At 48.3% G+C, this 15,592-nt stretch overlaps 1 protein-coding gene across 11 annotated transcripts in view; it reads left to right on the forward strand.

Moving 5' to 3' along the window:
• Tiam1 (TIAM Rac1 associated GEF 1) overlaps window positions 1-15,592 on the forward strand; it is a 344,338-nt gene that overhangs the window by 74,520 nt on the left and 254,226 nt on the right. The window lies entirely within an intron of this gene.

The raw sequence follows: 15,592 nt of genomic DNA on the forward strand, positions 1-15,592 counted from the left end.
GTATGGTTCCTTCTCTTGTCCTTGTGGTTAAGGCGTTTGTCCTGCGGTGTTTTCCACAATGGAATTGCATTGCTGGTCGTCTAACGGTCCCTTCATGCATTCCCAGTCCTCCAGAGTTCTCAAAAACATGACTAGATTCAGTCCCAAACTGAGGGCCAAGAGTCAGGCGTGGTGACACGAACTGACTTCTACCAATTCGGGAAGCTGAGCGGGGAGGATTGCTGGAGCCCTGGAGTTCAAGATGGGACTGGGGAACAAGTGTGTAACTACGGAGAATGAATGAATAAAAACTGGGTGGGGAATGTTGCTTAGACAGTGGTATACCCTTTTCGATTAATAATGATAGATATTGTCAGTCCATCCATCCATCCATCCATCCATCCATCATCCATCCGTCCGTCTGTCCATCCATCCATTCATCCGTCCATGCATCCATCCATCACTCCTTAATGACTTTTCTCCACATGACTGAAAAGCCATTGATGACTTGGTATTGATGATCGGTATGCTCTTTCCTTTAGAGTGACAGAGAGCTGGTACTTGGATTCTGCTGTTTGTTGTACATTTATTGGTTGGTTCTCTAAAGAAGAGCTTACGTTCCCTTTATTTTATTATGTGTCTGTGTGAGTTTGCAAATGTGTGCCTGCGGTGGTCATGGGATAATTTGTGGGATTTATAAATCAGGAGCAGAGTGTGGAGAGTCAGTAGGAGCTGACGGGGACGAGGTTGCTCTTGGTGGATTAGGTGAGACACAGACAGACTCTGTGGTCATCCTGAAGGTAGATTTTGCAGATTCACTCTGTACAGGGCAGAGTTGACCTGGGCCCTTCCTGGCTAGTCAGCAGGTAGAAACTCAAGGCTGAGGGTAGGAGTACTAAGCTGTAGGCTAACATTTTCCCTGGTGGACCAGTGTGCTGACTAGCTTTGTGTCAACGTGGGGTAAGGCAGAGGAGGGACTTTGGACTGAGAAAACGCCTCCTTGTGATCATGCCGTTGGTAAGCCTGTAGAGCATTTTCTTAGTGATTGATGGGGAGGGGGAAATGTGGGGGGGGGCACCCACTGTGGGTGGGGCCATTCCTTGGGTTCTATAAGAAAGCAGGCTGAGCAAGCCATGGGGAGCAAGCCAGTAGGCAGCACCCCTCCACGCCTCTGCATTAGCTCCTGCCTCCAGGTTCTTGTCCTGCTTGAGCTCCTGTCCTGACTTCTTCAGTAATGATCAGTGATGATGAACTGATTGTCAGATAGACCCTTCCCCCCTCAATTGCATTTGACTGTGGTCTTTCATCCCAGCCATAGTAACCCTGACAGAGACAGCCCCGTACCTCTTTGGCTTGCTGATGATAGCCTGTACCTTCACCCTTCTCCTCTGCGATGGCCGAAGCTAACAGGCCTGGCAGTCGACGTCCCGAGGTCTTTCCGAGCACCTTTCTCCTCTTGCATGTGAATGTGGGTTGGTACGTGGCTTATTTACTTCCGGTCAGGAACTCTCTGTGTTCTACTGTTTCATAATAGACAGTCGAGCATTTTCCTTCCTAGATGGTGCTCCGCCAATCTCCTAAGCTAATCTCTTTATCTTCTCAATATATTGTTAAATTATTTCGGATGGCTGTGGAATTCTTTATGTAAGAAAAATGAAGTAGATTTAAAATATAAAAGACTTTTCTTTCTTTCTTAATTACATCCTAATGCAATAAAAAAACCAGAGTGATTATTAAAAAAAAAATGGCAGCAGAAAAGAATTAAAATAGTAAAATTGCTTAGCAAAGCTTCTGCTTCATAATGCATTCAGATATAATTGGTATCATAATGTGTAATTAAAAATCTTCCTTTGAAGTATGAAGCTGAAGTTTGGGCAGAGCGGGGCTGTCATAAGATCTGCTGGTGTCTGAATCCATCCCTGTGTTGGCACTTTTGAATCTGCACAAGCCGTAGGCTGCTGCTACCGCCCCTTGGCTTCTTATGTTGGAAAGAAAGTTGCAGAAGTGTGGACCGAGCATCCTTCAGCAGTTGAGTGGCCACCACAGGGGAGAGGGAGAAGACAGGCTTCATTCAGCTGGACCCCCACCTAGTAGCTGCTTGGCCTGGGACTTGTCACTCTAACTAAAGCTGCTCTGGAACCTCATGGGGTCTGTTTGTACCCCGCCCCCTAGCCTGCCTACAAGCCTTGTGGTGATGAGGAAGGAGTGGAAATCAAGGGAAAGTACTGTGGGAGAAGGGGCAGAATGCGCGAGCCTCTGTCCCCCAGGTCTCACCCTGACTCTAGGTGGCTCCTCCAAAGGTGGAGGGGGAGCAAACGCGGCAGAGCTGGGCTGGTGGGCTCCCTCCGACAGAGGCGGTTGGGTGTGTGCTCTTTGTCATCCCCTTGGTGGTCTAGTGTCTCGGTGCCAGCCATGCCCACGGAGGAAGTTGCCTCCTTGTGGGGAGGCTCATGGCGCAGAGCAGCCCCTGGAGCCCTGCAGAAGGGGCGAGGAAAAGCCATACCTGCAAAGAATTCTCTTGTTTATTTTCATGGTGATGGAACCGAGGCTGCAGCCATGACGCAGCAGGTAATGTAGCACCTTCTCTCACAGAGGACTGGGGTTCCATCCCCAGCAGCCCACAGCGATTAATAGCCCCAGTTTTCCAGGTACCCATACAAGCATGCAGGCTGACACTCACACGCAAAAGATGGTCAAACCGAACCAAGAGCCATGAACGGGGCATCTCTGATTATGCTCAGTGTGGGAGTCGGTGCTGGCAGGGTGGGCGTTTGCGGAGACCGCCTGTCCTTCCACTTCCTGTGAAGGATGGAGTGATCAACAGACAGATCTCTTTCCTTTCCATCAACTCCTTGCTGGGATCTCAGCAGAAAGAGCTGGTGTTTCGGGATTACAGAGGGTTTGTTAACAAAAGCTTTGTGTGTGTGTGTGTGTGTGTGTGTGTGTGTGTGTGTGTGTGTGTGTGTCTCGGTGTGTCTCGTGCGCGCATGCCTGTTCAAATGTGTGCAGGAGCCCAGGGATTCCAGAAGAGGGTGTCATACCCTGGAGCTGGAATTACACAACCCAGCAGTTGTGAGCTGCTGGACATGGATTCTGAGAACCAAATGTGGGTCCTTTGTAAGAGCAGGGCATGCTCTTAACCACTCAGCCATCTGTCTGACCCCCCCTCCCCAACATCCCCCCCCCAAAAAGCCAAACTTGTTTTTAAAAAGTTACGGAAGGGGAATAAGGGCGAGAGATACGCCTTAACCTGCATGGGCTTCAAGGTAGAGAAGAGGACGCAGGGGCAGTACTGTATGGGGTAACGAGAGGGGAGGGGGCTCTCTGGGTGAAGGACGCAGGGGCAGTACTGTATGGGGTAACGGGAGGGGAGGGGGCTCTCTGGGTGAAGGACGCAGGGGCAGTACTGTATGGGGTAACGGGAGGGGAGGGGGCTCTCTGGGTGAAGGACACAGGGGCAGTACTGTATGGGGTAACGTGAGGGGAGGGGGCCCTCTGGGTGAAGGACACAGGGGCAGTACTGTATGGGGTAACGGGAGGGGAGGGGGCCCTCTGGGTGAAGGACACAGGGGCAGTACTGTATGGGGTAATGGGAGGGGAGGGGGCCCTCTGGGTGAAGGACACAGGGGCAGTACTGTATGGGGTAACGGGAGGGGAGGGGGCTCTCTGGGTGAAGGATGCCCACACAAAACAGCAAATACAGCATCAACTCTTGTTTGGACTCTGACCTGATAAGAGGATGGGAGGGTATTTAAAGAGAGGTGGTCAGTAATGTGTAAACAATCAAATGGTTGGAGGTGTCCTGGGGCTTGGGGTGGGCCTGTAAGAGTACTGGAATACTGTTTATGAGAAAGACTCTCTTGGAGCCCTACTCACTGACGTGCTTGTTGCTGACATGATAGGAGCCTTGAGATAGCCCGGTGGGAGAGCACAGGGGGTCACCTAGCAGATCGTGACTGTGGGTGTTTGTTAATGGTGTCCTCATTACACGCAGCCGTCCAAAGAGCTGGGCGTGGCGGTGCACAGCCACAATCCCTGTACCGCACTCCGCGAGGAGGGTTTGTGAGTTTGAAACTAGCCTGGGCTGCAGAGAGAAAGACTCTTGTCTCAACAAATGGAAAACCAAGATACTCCCAGGTGTTTTAAGGCTGAAAGCTGGTCTTCCAGAACAATCCATGATTACCTTTGCAGTTAGAGCAGCAGCAAGAGGAGCTGGCCAGCCTCATGCTCGAGACTCTCCTGAGCCCCGCAGATGCCCCTCTGTTTCCCTGGGAAAGTCCCTTTGACCTGAGTGACACCCCTCACTGGAGTTTTCCCCAGAGCTCGGCCTCTGCTGCATAGCCTGGTCTTTTCCTTTGTGTCAGGTTTCGGGTCTATCCTCAGCTGCAGCTCTTCCTCCTGCTCCCGTGCCTTCCAGGTCGCTCCTCCCTCTGAATGCCAGGTGCTGGGCCACTTAGATTGGAGTCCCCAAGGTCACAAGAATTGGATTATTCAGCCATGTGTAGACTTGGCTAACTCCTGTATGCATCAACTATTGCATATATATCTATAAATATATATTAAAATTCAGAACTTAAAAATTTATGATAAAATGATGTGCTAAATCTGAAGTGTGTCACTGTGACCCGAGCCACCAAGCCCTCCTCCCCCTGCGTCAGCTGCGCCTGAGGCTTGGTCCTCCAGGCAGGATCAGGCCAGATGGATGGATAGCCGGCCGGCCTTGCAGTGGTGGTGGCCCGGTTGACTGGCTACACCTGCCGTTCCAGGCTGATTTGTTTTCACCTGACAGCTACAAATCACTCCTGCTGAGGCCGGTCTGAGTGGAGGGTCTCTGAGCCACCCACTGTTCACTGATTTCTCTCTGACTCTCCCTTTCAGCTGCTTAGTTGAATTGACAGCTGGGTAAGTGAGGTGCTGTTTATTAATGTCTGAGGTCTATAGGGACGGTGTTGATGGACATTTAAAGAGGGAAGAGGCCCTCTGGCTCCTCTGTGTGTGTGTGTGTGTGTGTGTGTGTGAGAGAGAGAGAGAGAGAGAGAGAGAGAGAGAGAGAGAGAGAGAGAGAGAGAGAGAGAGAGAGTGTCTGTTGTGTGTTGTGTGCTGTGTGCTGTGTGTTGTGTGTTTAAGTTTTGAGATAGTCTCATGAGGTTGCCCTAGGTAAGCTCTCAACCCTGTGACCCTGGCTTATTTTCCCAAAATAAGGTCTTCCCAGTCCTCTCTGTGCTTGTTCTGCTGTGGAGAAGCTAAGGTTGGGTGGGCGGCAGGTGTGTGTGGAGAAAAGGCTGCAGGAGGGGCTGAGGTTGACCTGCTTCCTGCAGAAGGCCAGAGGGACATTTTCAGAAAGTGCCTTGGACCTGGTTTCTTTTGGGACAGAAGAGGTACTGTGGGTAGTGGGGAAGATTAGGGATGGGGGTGTCTTTGAAAGAAAGGGACGTGTGGGGATTCCAGTTATGTCTAGATAAAGAAGGATCTTGTATGGCCCAGGGAAGAGCAGTGCTGAATCTCCACCATGTCTCGCAAACACGGGCGGCAGCAGTGCTCATGGAAGCAAGGCAGTCCTGTACCTCTCTGCACTCTGTTCCGGAGCAGCCGTGTCTGTGATCCATCATGGTCCGTGCGGCTGCCCTCTTCACCTCTCGGCAACTGTAGTCAACTGCAGGAGATCCACACAGGATGGGGCCCGTTAATGTTCCCTCAAGGTAGGGCTATAGGCTGTTACAGGCTTATGAGGCCCCTCCTCCCCAGCCAAGCTGACGGTTGCTGGGGCAGGGCTTGTACGGCACGCCCCTCCCGGAGGATAGTTAGCAGCTGCTGGGATGGGGCGGAGGAGCTTTACTCCGCCTCCTTTAGGATTTGAGCCATTAGTGGTTTTGGGGAGAACTGGTTTCTTCAGTGGTGTACCTGCTTGTAAGTTGGCCACGCCCCTGCAAGGAACCTGATTAAATTCATTTGTCCACTGGAATTGGGTGACACCACTTGTCTGGTCTGCCACCAGCCTGTTTGTGGTGGTGAGTACACCATTTATTCATCTTCCCAGAAAAAGTTCCCAGTCCAGGAAAGAAGGGGCAAACCCAGGGCCAGGCTGGCTATCGGCTGGCTGCCCACCCCATGCCCTAGCTTCCTGTCTTCCGAGCCTGCCAGCCGCTCGCCTCTCTGCCTGATTTGATTGTGTCTGGCTGTGAAGTGTTTGCATCAGTGTGGTGACTCTGTAGGGATTGCTCCTGTACACAGCGAATCACCTCACTCCAAACTTAGCTCTGCTCAAGAAAGAAGAGGGAGTTGTGGCAATCGGCAGGCAGTAAGAACAGTCCGTATTCTGTTCAAAAAATAAGATGAAGTGAAAATAGCTACTGTGTTTTGAGCACCTGTGTGTGCCTGGCTTTGGGATGCTCCTTTTATGTCCGTCATAGTCAATTTTTATGAATGTGACACAGTCCTTGACATACCTGGGAAGATGGGATCACAGTTGAGGAACTGCCTTTGTCAGATTGGCCTGCGGGCGGGCCTGTCTGTGGGTTATTTTTTGTTTTTTGATTGCTTATTGGTGAGAAATGGCCCAGCTCACTGTGTGCAGTGCCACCCTGGGCAGGCAGACTGGGCTGTCTATGAAAGGTCATTGAGCAAGCCAGGGGAAACAAGCTGGTAAACCGTGGTCCTCCATGGTCTCTGCGTCAGGTCTTGCTTCATGCTCCTGCCTCAGCTTCCCTTGATAATAGAATGTAACCCGTAAGTCAAATAAAAACCCTTTTACCCTCAAATCGGCTGTGGTTAGTGTTTCACCCCCGCAGTGGGAATCAGACTAATATGGTACTGCTGCATCCCTAGTTACTGTGATAGTACTTGGATTATATGTGCTACTTCCAGCAGCCGACACAGCAGTGGCGGGGTGGAGTTGGGTGGGGTGGGGTAGGGTGGGATGGTTGTCATGCAGAAGCACTTCAAAAGTGGAGGCCAGGGTACTCAGGTTGGCAGAACAGAACTCTGACCCCACTACTCCTGTGCAGACTTTGTGGGTTTGTCTGATAGAGCTCATCCAGGCCTTCTAAGAGCTTCTATCGCTGATGTGGAGGTGTGAGGCACAGGGACTTGTGGCTGTGGGCCCACATGGGGTCAGAGTGCATGTCACAGGGCATCCCTGTGACCAGCTCTTTTCTTTGGCCTTTCCCAGAGGTGCTGCTAACTGGGAGTCTGTCTTCTCATTGTGGCCAGTGTGGACGCTTTAGATGTGGCTGGTGTAGCTCACGTGTATCCATTGGGAACTCTTACACACTTAGTGCTGTGGTGTGTACACTTGCCTGGCCAGTGGATGTCCAGATGTTTGACAACTGTTCTGGATATTCTCCAAGAGTTTCTGGCTAAGATTTAACAGAGGAGAGAGAGTTAGTAGACTGCCCTCCCTAGTGTGGAGGGCTCATTTAGTCAGTCAGAGGCCTGAACACAGTTAGTGGCTGACTTAGTAGGGACAGTGTCTCCTGCTTGACTGTCCTTGGATCTGTCCATCGGCCTTGGGCTGGAATCAGCATTGCTCTCCCGGGTCTGGGTCCGAGGCTTGCCCATTGCAGATCTGCAGGTGTGTCAGACCATATGGTGTCATAAACTAATTCCTTGTAATAGGACTCTTTATCTATACAGATGTGCCTGTGGTGTGTGTGTGCATGTGTGTGTGTGTGTGTGTGTGTGGTGACTGTCTCTCTACCCATTGCTCTGGCTGGCTGCTCTCTGACCAGTGTTCCCTTGCAGGAATTTCCATTGGCTTTTACTGTTCAGGCAACGAACTGTGAGCTCAAGTTCTCATGCCCCTCCCCTGGTTCTGATTCTTGTTGGGGGATGCTAGGAAGATTCTTAGTACTTCTCCACTCTAGTCATTGTTCCTTTCTCCCTCCCCTGGCTTTTCTCCTTCTAGTTGAGATACAAAGTGGTCCTGCTAATCACAGCTCATCAGTGCACGAGGAGGGGTGGAGGAGGGATGGATGGCTCTGTGGACAGAGTTCGTGCTGTGCGAGCATGAGGAGCTGAATCTAGTCCCCCAGCATCCATAAAAAGCCAGACGTGGAGTACATCCTTCCGGGCCTGGGAGACTGATGTGGGAGGGTCCCGGGGGGGCGGGGTTTCCGACCTGCCAGTCTAGCTGAATTGGTGAGCTGAGTTTTGGTGAGCAGCCTTGTCTCAACAACGTGGCAAGCTAACAGAGGGAGACATGTGGCCTCAGCCTGTAGCCTTTGCACATGCAAGCATGCACAGGTACACATGCTAATAGACGCCTGTGCACATCACCACCCCCACCCCTGCACCCACACTCAGAAAACGGAAAGGTAACATCCCTGATCTTTATGTATAACATTTTAGCAAAATGGCTGCCGCTCTCGCAAAACCGTATCAGAATCTCTAGCCACAGCATTTTCTTACAATTAAAAAAAAGTTTTCCTTTAACCACCTGCTTTATAGGTTTAAGAAAGAGAGAGAGAGCTGGGCGGTGGTGGCGCACACCTTTAATTGCAGCACTTGGGAGGCAGAGGCAGGTGGATTTCTTGAGTCCAAGGCCAGCCTGGTCTACAGAGTGAGTTTCAGGACAGCCAGGGCTACACAGAGAAACCCTGTCTTGAAAAACAAACCAACAAACAAAACAAACAAACAAAAACAACCAAAAAAAAAAGAGAGAGAACATATTTTTTAACATTATTGCCTCTCTCTCTAATAACTTCCTCCTAGATCTGTGGGAAGACTCTGCTAATTAAGGTGAAGTCCACCATTGACAGGAGGCCTCCTGGGGCTCGGGGCTCGGGGCTCAGGGCTTGGTGTATAACAGAGACTCTCTTTGTTTGCAGGGTTTCTCCTTCTCTGACCTTGTGCAGGGAGTTCTAAGCACCTATCCTCACCTCTACCTGAGGAATGTCACACAGCCTCAATTAGTTTATAAGGATCAATTTCCTTTCTCCTGACAAAACCTGTTTAGCCAGCATCTGAGATCCCTGAAATGCTTCCCCACACTAACGAGGCATCCCAGGCCCCCTAAGCCCCCAGCCAAAGGCCTTTACCCGTCCTGGATGTCCCCGCCCTCGGCCAAATCTTCAATCATCCTACGTAAAGTTGATCTGCCTCCTGACGGATTGGTGTGGTCAGTCAGTCAGTCATCGTCTGTACTCACATGGCTTCCCAACCCCGAGTTCTGCGTCTCTGTGCCCACTGCCCCCGTGGACAGAATTGGCCAGAATTGGCCGACGACCCACGAGAGCGGGAGACCCACATGGTCTTTACTTGCGTTTGTCCCTTGTTCTGATGAGGATATATAGCGTGGCTGCCACATTCTTTCTTTACAAGGTTTCCGTGGGCTCTCTCCCGTGGCTTGTCACTGCAGTTAGGCCTGCCACTGTGACAAAAGGTCTTTCCTGTCCCACTTCTCATTTCCCAGTGTTATGTGTATGAAGACTTTGACTGTCTTCACCGTGAGGATATAGTTTCACACCCCCAGTGGTTGTCCAGAATCCCAGACTATACTGAATTTTACCTGTGTTGTTTATATTCTGTGCGTCTAAGCTAAAGTTGAATTTATAAGTCAGGCAGAGTAAGCAATTAACCTGAGATCTGAGCAACTTCAGCGTGTGACCTTACTCAACAGCTTACACCTTTCCCTTAGAGGGAGTACCTTATACCCTGGGACGTACGAATCACCATCTCTGCTTTGGTACCACTGTGAAGTAGAATAGAGGTCAGTGGAGAGTCTCTCCTCGGTGGCACTGTGACGGTTGCTGTGGTAAATGAGAAAGACTCAAAGTGACCTCCGGGTGGATAGCATACAATGTGTAGACACACTGAGCAGAGATGATTCATATCCCGTGTGCGACGCAGCAGGACGTGGTCAGAGGCTTGGGATTCCGTAAAGGCATCAGAACGATGCATACATGACTTACTGATGGGACTTTCCATCGAGTGTGTTTGAAGGAATTGACTAAGGTTTGTGGAAACACGTAAGATCAAACATTTGGTCTGTGAGAGGATTCCTGTGTGTCTTTCTTATTGTCTTTGCCTTCTCTGTCCCTTTCTATTCACATTTAATCATTGCCCAGTTTTCCCTCAGTAATGTCCATAAATACTACCTTTGCCTACTTAGTTCATGAAATGATGAAGGGGAGGTTTCATTTAGAGGCTCAGGATTTTTTCTGGAAGAGACCCCTAGGGAATCTGAGTGCGGGACAGATGGGATCTTGCTAGAGCGGATGACTGGGTCACAAGGGTCATTGAGCCAAAACTTATCTGACATTACTAGAAAGCAGCCAGGCTTCATTTATTTTTTTAACTCCAGGAATTTCAGTGAATGTGGGGTTAAGCAACCACGACAAAACCGTAAAATCGACCTGAAGTAAACCCAAGCCCCAAATGCAAGCAATGAAGCCCTCTTTGCCCTTCCTTTCTCTTGACTGCATTCACTGCTCTGAGTCACAGAGGCCTGCCTATTAGAGTCCAGGAACTCAGGAAGTAATGGAGTGGTCTTAAATTGGCCCTTAGATTTTACAAGGAATTGCCATATCCCAGGGCTCTATCTTTGAGTGCAACCAAGATGGCGTGAGATTTTTGGCCATGTGGGCTGTGATAAGAACAGCATTTGCTATGGTAAAATTTCATCTAGTCACGAAACAAGTGAGTCCCTTGTGTTGGAATTACAGATGACATTCAGGATAGGTAGGGGATGCATTAAAAAAATGTTCCCAGTTTTTTTCGAATTGTCACCACAAAGTTGTACCTTCGTGAAGCAGCCCTTCAGACCAAACTCTGCTCCTTCTTCAGTAAAACCAGGGGAAATGTGATATTAGTAAACTTATAGTTAAAGAACATTCTAGAAGACCCTTCAATAAACCTACAGAAGTCTAAAGCCAATAGGGGCAAAGTAATAAAGTGATTCAGGAGTCTTTTCTTTATAGAAAAGACAAACAAGCAACAAATAAATATCCCCTCCCTCAGTAAAACCTACGTTAGGACTTGGAGTTTACTATCTTGCTCTAGATTGAGATTTACTTATTGATGCAGACATTGTGACAGTTGATGTTTCCTTCCTGCAGTTGGTGACATTTCCCACAGAAACATGCCCTTCCCCTTACTGGTCTTGAAGTTGCCTATAGCAATAGTGGTTGTCTGAGTACTTTCTTAGAAAAGGATGCTGAGCTGGTGCTGGTATAGGGGTTCAGGGGTGAGGTGGGTGGGTTTAGTTGATTTAACTCCTCATCACTCTTGGCTGACATGATACGTAGCCCAGTAGAGCTTTCCTCCGGCTGACAGATTGCATTTTAGTTCTTTAAAAGGAAATTACGATGTTAAAATTGTAACAATTACTCATTTTTACCTTACTCTTTTCTTGGTAAATTCCCAGAAAACAGGCATGGAATTTGTCAGATGAGGAACTTTAGACTTTTCAGCTGTCATGATCCTTGAGTTATTTCATCCCTTCTTTGAGATATATTACACACTGAGAATGTATGTATAGAAAATTGTAGTGGAACTTTATTGATGTGTTTTAAGGCAGGAAGCCGTGTCCTCCAGTTGCTGTCCTCTTGTGTAGACGCAGGCTCACTCAGTACAGTGTAAAAGAAATATTTTTCGTGGCACCACTTAAGGCTGCATTAGAAGTTGTGGGCTCACTACTGCTGAAGCCTCCCGGGACAGATTGTCTTCAGAACTGCTCATGTAAACACAAGTCTGCTTGCTGGGAGCTGCAGAGCTTTAGAACTGATTTCCATGAGGTCTTGCACGTAATGAAATCTCATCAATGTCTAGTCTCCTGGCTGTTTTCACTCGAGGCTGAGGAGGGTCCAAGGAGGAACAGTTTAGGGAGCCTGTGGTTTCGCCTTGGCTTCTTTTTGGCTTGTGGGAGGCCGCATCCCGTGAGGTCCAGCTTTTATGAAATCTGTTCTAAATGACTTGAGTGGGAGCCAGCGAGGCCTGATGTTTTCTGTTATGTAACCAGTCAGATTTATGTTGCATACAATGAATTTGAAATCCCAGTTTTTAGGGGATTTCAGAGAGGCATAGGGATGCTCTTAACTTCCCAGAGAAGGAAGATTTGGGAAAGCCACCATGGTTCAAGGCTCATTATAGAAACCACAGCGCTATAACATATGATTGTTTTGGTCCCTAATGAATATCAGAAATATTTTTTAAGCCGATAGAGATTGAAGGCTGATGGACCACAGGAGTCTAATATCTGGGGCGCCCATTGCACCTATGCAGCAGTGCACCAGGAGTGGTGGTGGTGGGGTCACATGACTTCTTCCATATACCCGATGCAGTGGTGCACAGGGTGGGTCACATGACCCCTGGGGATGCCTGATGCAGTGGTGCACGGGGTAGGTCATGTGACTTCTCCTTTTGTTGTATATATGTATGTATCTGTGCATGTTGTGTATTTGTGTGTATGTGTTTGCACACAAGGTGCATGTGCAACAGGTAAAGTTCACATTAATTTGCAGGTCTTCAACAGGTGGGATTGGTCATCGGTGTACAGAAGCATCTTTATCCGTTTACCCTTTTCTCCAGCTTAAATGTGATTTCTACTGCTGGCAAATCCACAGGTCCTTTGGGCTGGAGAGATGTTACAGTGGGTAAAGGTGCTTGCCGCGCATGCCTGGTAACCTAAGTGGCTCTTAGGACCTATGTAAAGGAGGAAGGAGAGAACTGCTTGCACAGAATTGTCTTCTGACTTCCATGTGTATGGTTTAGCTCATGCTCCACCCCCAAATACTGACTTGTAAAATTTTATTGTAAAAATGCAATCCTAAAGCTCAGTGGTGAGGATGGATTGGCCTGAAGAGGCAGCAGCCAGTTCTAAAGAGCTCTGTGGGCTGTGGTGTGTCTTTGGCTCTCCAAGGTAATTGCTCTGTGGGAGGGAATTACTTCTCTTCATTTCTTCTGGTTTCATAGCATCTGTGGAGAAGGCCCTGAAATACCTGCTTCTCATCTCTTGTCTGTTATTCCCAATGTCCTTCACGGTTAGGGGGTGCACAGGCGCACCAGTGTCTTTCACGGGGCTCTCGGTGACCCTTCCCTCCTCAAAGTTAGAGCTGTGAGATGGTGAGCAGGACCCGTGGCTTCTGCTCACCACGCAGTTGTTGACCTCTGCGGCCACTGCCCCAAGCAGTTAGATCCCAGGGAGCAGGTACAAGTGAGATGTGCTGAGCCTGGGTTTGGGTCCCTCCGCTCATTGCAGGGCCCAGTCAGAGTGGAGATGTTGCTTCGATGTCTTCAAGGCGTGGCACTTTCATATTTGTGTGGCCTGGTGCAGTGTGGTCATCTAACCACATTGTCTCCCTTCCTAAATCCTAGGGAGCTTGTTAACATGAAGACTCAGGACCCCATCTTCACGGAGACACTTCATGACCACGCTGGAATCCAGCTCCTGTGTTCTGTTTCCCATACACAGGCTTTTACCCAGGCCTCTTTGTCCGCCCTGTTGTAGTCTTAGAGGCCTCCTGCAATACGGCCCACTCTGTCCTTCATGACAGCTGATTAAGTTGTTCTTCCTCATCTTTGACCTTTAAGCCCAAGCAGTTTTTTGGCAATTCCTAACAGAAATTAGGTCACTTGAGCAAGAGTCCTCTGCCCCTAGAGGTCTTTGTTTAGTAATCTTCTGTAACCTGTCTCTTGTCTATAAATCCACACTTACAATGGCTGGAATCTGGACTGCCCCCCCCCCCATTGGAATACTTATATTTCATATATTTCAGAATAATTTTTTCTTTAGTTAAATCCATGTTCTTCCTTGGTGTGTCCAGAGTAACACCCTGGGCATTCATTAGGAAAGACTGAGTCCTAAATTAAAGTCCAAAACACATTGGCTTAACTGAACAGAAGGTTAGTTTTCTTCTATATCAAGTCGTCTTCTAAATGGCAGTTTTGGAACGCAGGTTCTTTCCACATTGTGGCTCTGCCGTCTCTAACCTGTGCTCCAAGTTGACCAAGCTAGCTCAGTCAGTCAGCGGGGTCTCCAGGGAGGGAGTGAGGATCGAAAAGAAAACGACAGCACTACAACACGACTCCAGCCAGGGCTGAGGCTGAAGCACGTTTATTTTTGTTAAGTCTGCTTTTGTATCACTCTAGGTACATGCCAAGAATGTGGTCAGGCCTATGGCATAAACAGAGTAGTTAAGAACAAACAAAGCATAAACAAAGGACTCACGATTACTGTATGGGGGGTCTTAACAAGATTCGTCAAGATACAGAGAACACACTCCTCAGCTGTATTCGCCTTGAGCCTACTTTCTTGTCCTAGCCCAATGTCAGATTCCTGCCAAATTCCTGGAAGGCAGCCCCAAAAGATCGCCAGGTTTATCAAGTTTATCACATAAGTTCTGTTAGTTGGAAATTAGTTATAGAAACACATTTGTGTTCCCCAGTGGCTGGGAAATATAGGCTAACGTGATTTATTTATTTATTTACTTACTTATTTATTTTTGGTTTATCTTGCATTTTCAGTAAGTGTTGGATGTGCTTACTTCAGCAATACCTTAGCCAGTCCTTTGGGTCACGTTTTCAGTGTCCTTCAGTTGTGATGCTCTGTGCATGCAACAGCTGATTTCTTTCTCTTTTTCTTTTTCTTTTTCTTTTTCTTTTTCTTTCTCTTTCTCTTTCTCTTTCTCTTTCTCTTTCTTTTTTCTTTTTCCTTTCCTTTTTCCTTTTCTTTTTCTTTTTCCTTTTCTTTTTCTTTTTCCTTTTCCCTTTCTTTTTCTTTTTCTCTTTCTCTTTCTTTTTCTTTTTCTCTTTCTCTTTCTCTCTCTCTCTCTTTCTCTTTCTCTCTTTCTCTTTTTCTTTTTCTTTTGATGCTGAAAAAAATTGAACAGCTCCTTCTGTACTAGAAAGAGAAGTTGAACAAAGAAAATATACTGAGTTTCTGCCCTTATCCTGAGTTTGCAGAAGCAGCATGGTGACCTGTGCAGGCTGCTGATTAGGTGACCAGTGGTCCCATGGTCCTCGTGTTGCAACCTCTCTGCTTTGGTTTGGTCCACCTTACAGATCTGAAACAGAATCTGATGGCCTCCATCGCTTCCCTTGGTGCTTTGTGAGGCTCTTGAGACTTACTAAGCGCAGGAACCCCAGTGTCTCCTTCCTTAGTTGTGGCCACTGTGGAGAGTTGGCAAGTTCTCTTGTAACCTACTGAAGACATAAGCTTTACTTTAATTCCTGTTTAGCATCATTGATCTGTGAGCCAGGCAACTCTGACAGCATCTGTCATGGACTTTGTTTTTTCCTTCTCAAAGTAGGGTTTCTCTATAGCCCTGGCTGTCCTGGAACTTGTTTTGTAGCCCAGGCTATCCTTGGATGTAGAGACCTGCCTACTTCTGACTCCTGAGGGCTTGGAGTCTGGCTTGTTACTTTCTTTTAAAGTTTCATTAACTGTGTGAACATGCACGGATACATGCATGCCTCTGTATGTGGAGGTCAGAGGTCAACTCTGTGAAGCTGGTTCTTTTCTGGTTTTAAGAATGGGGCAGTATGTGACACATGGGATGCTAAGTTAGAGAGAGGGGTAGGCGGTGTGCAGACTGTGGGATGGTGAGGGAAGGGGCCAGTGAGTGGTTCATCAGTCTTCCTTGTTTCTGTAGGGTTTAGAACAGTTGGACTTAGCTAG

The sequence above is a fragment of the Apodemus sylvaticus genome, chromosome 15 (genome assembly GCF_947179515.1).
Source record: "Apodemus sylvaticus chromosome 15, mApoSyl1.1, whole genome shotgun sequence".
In the NCBI taxonomy this organism is placed as follows: Eukaryota; Metazoa; Chordata; class Mammalia; order Rodentia; family Muridae; genus Apodemus; species Apodemus sylvaticus.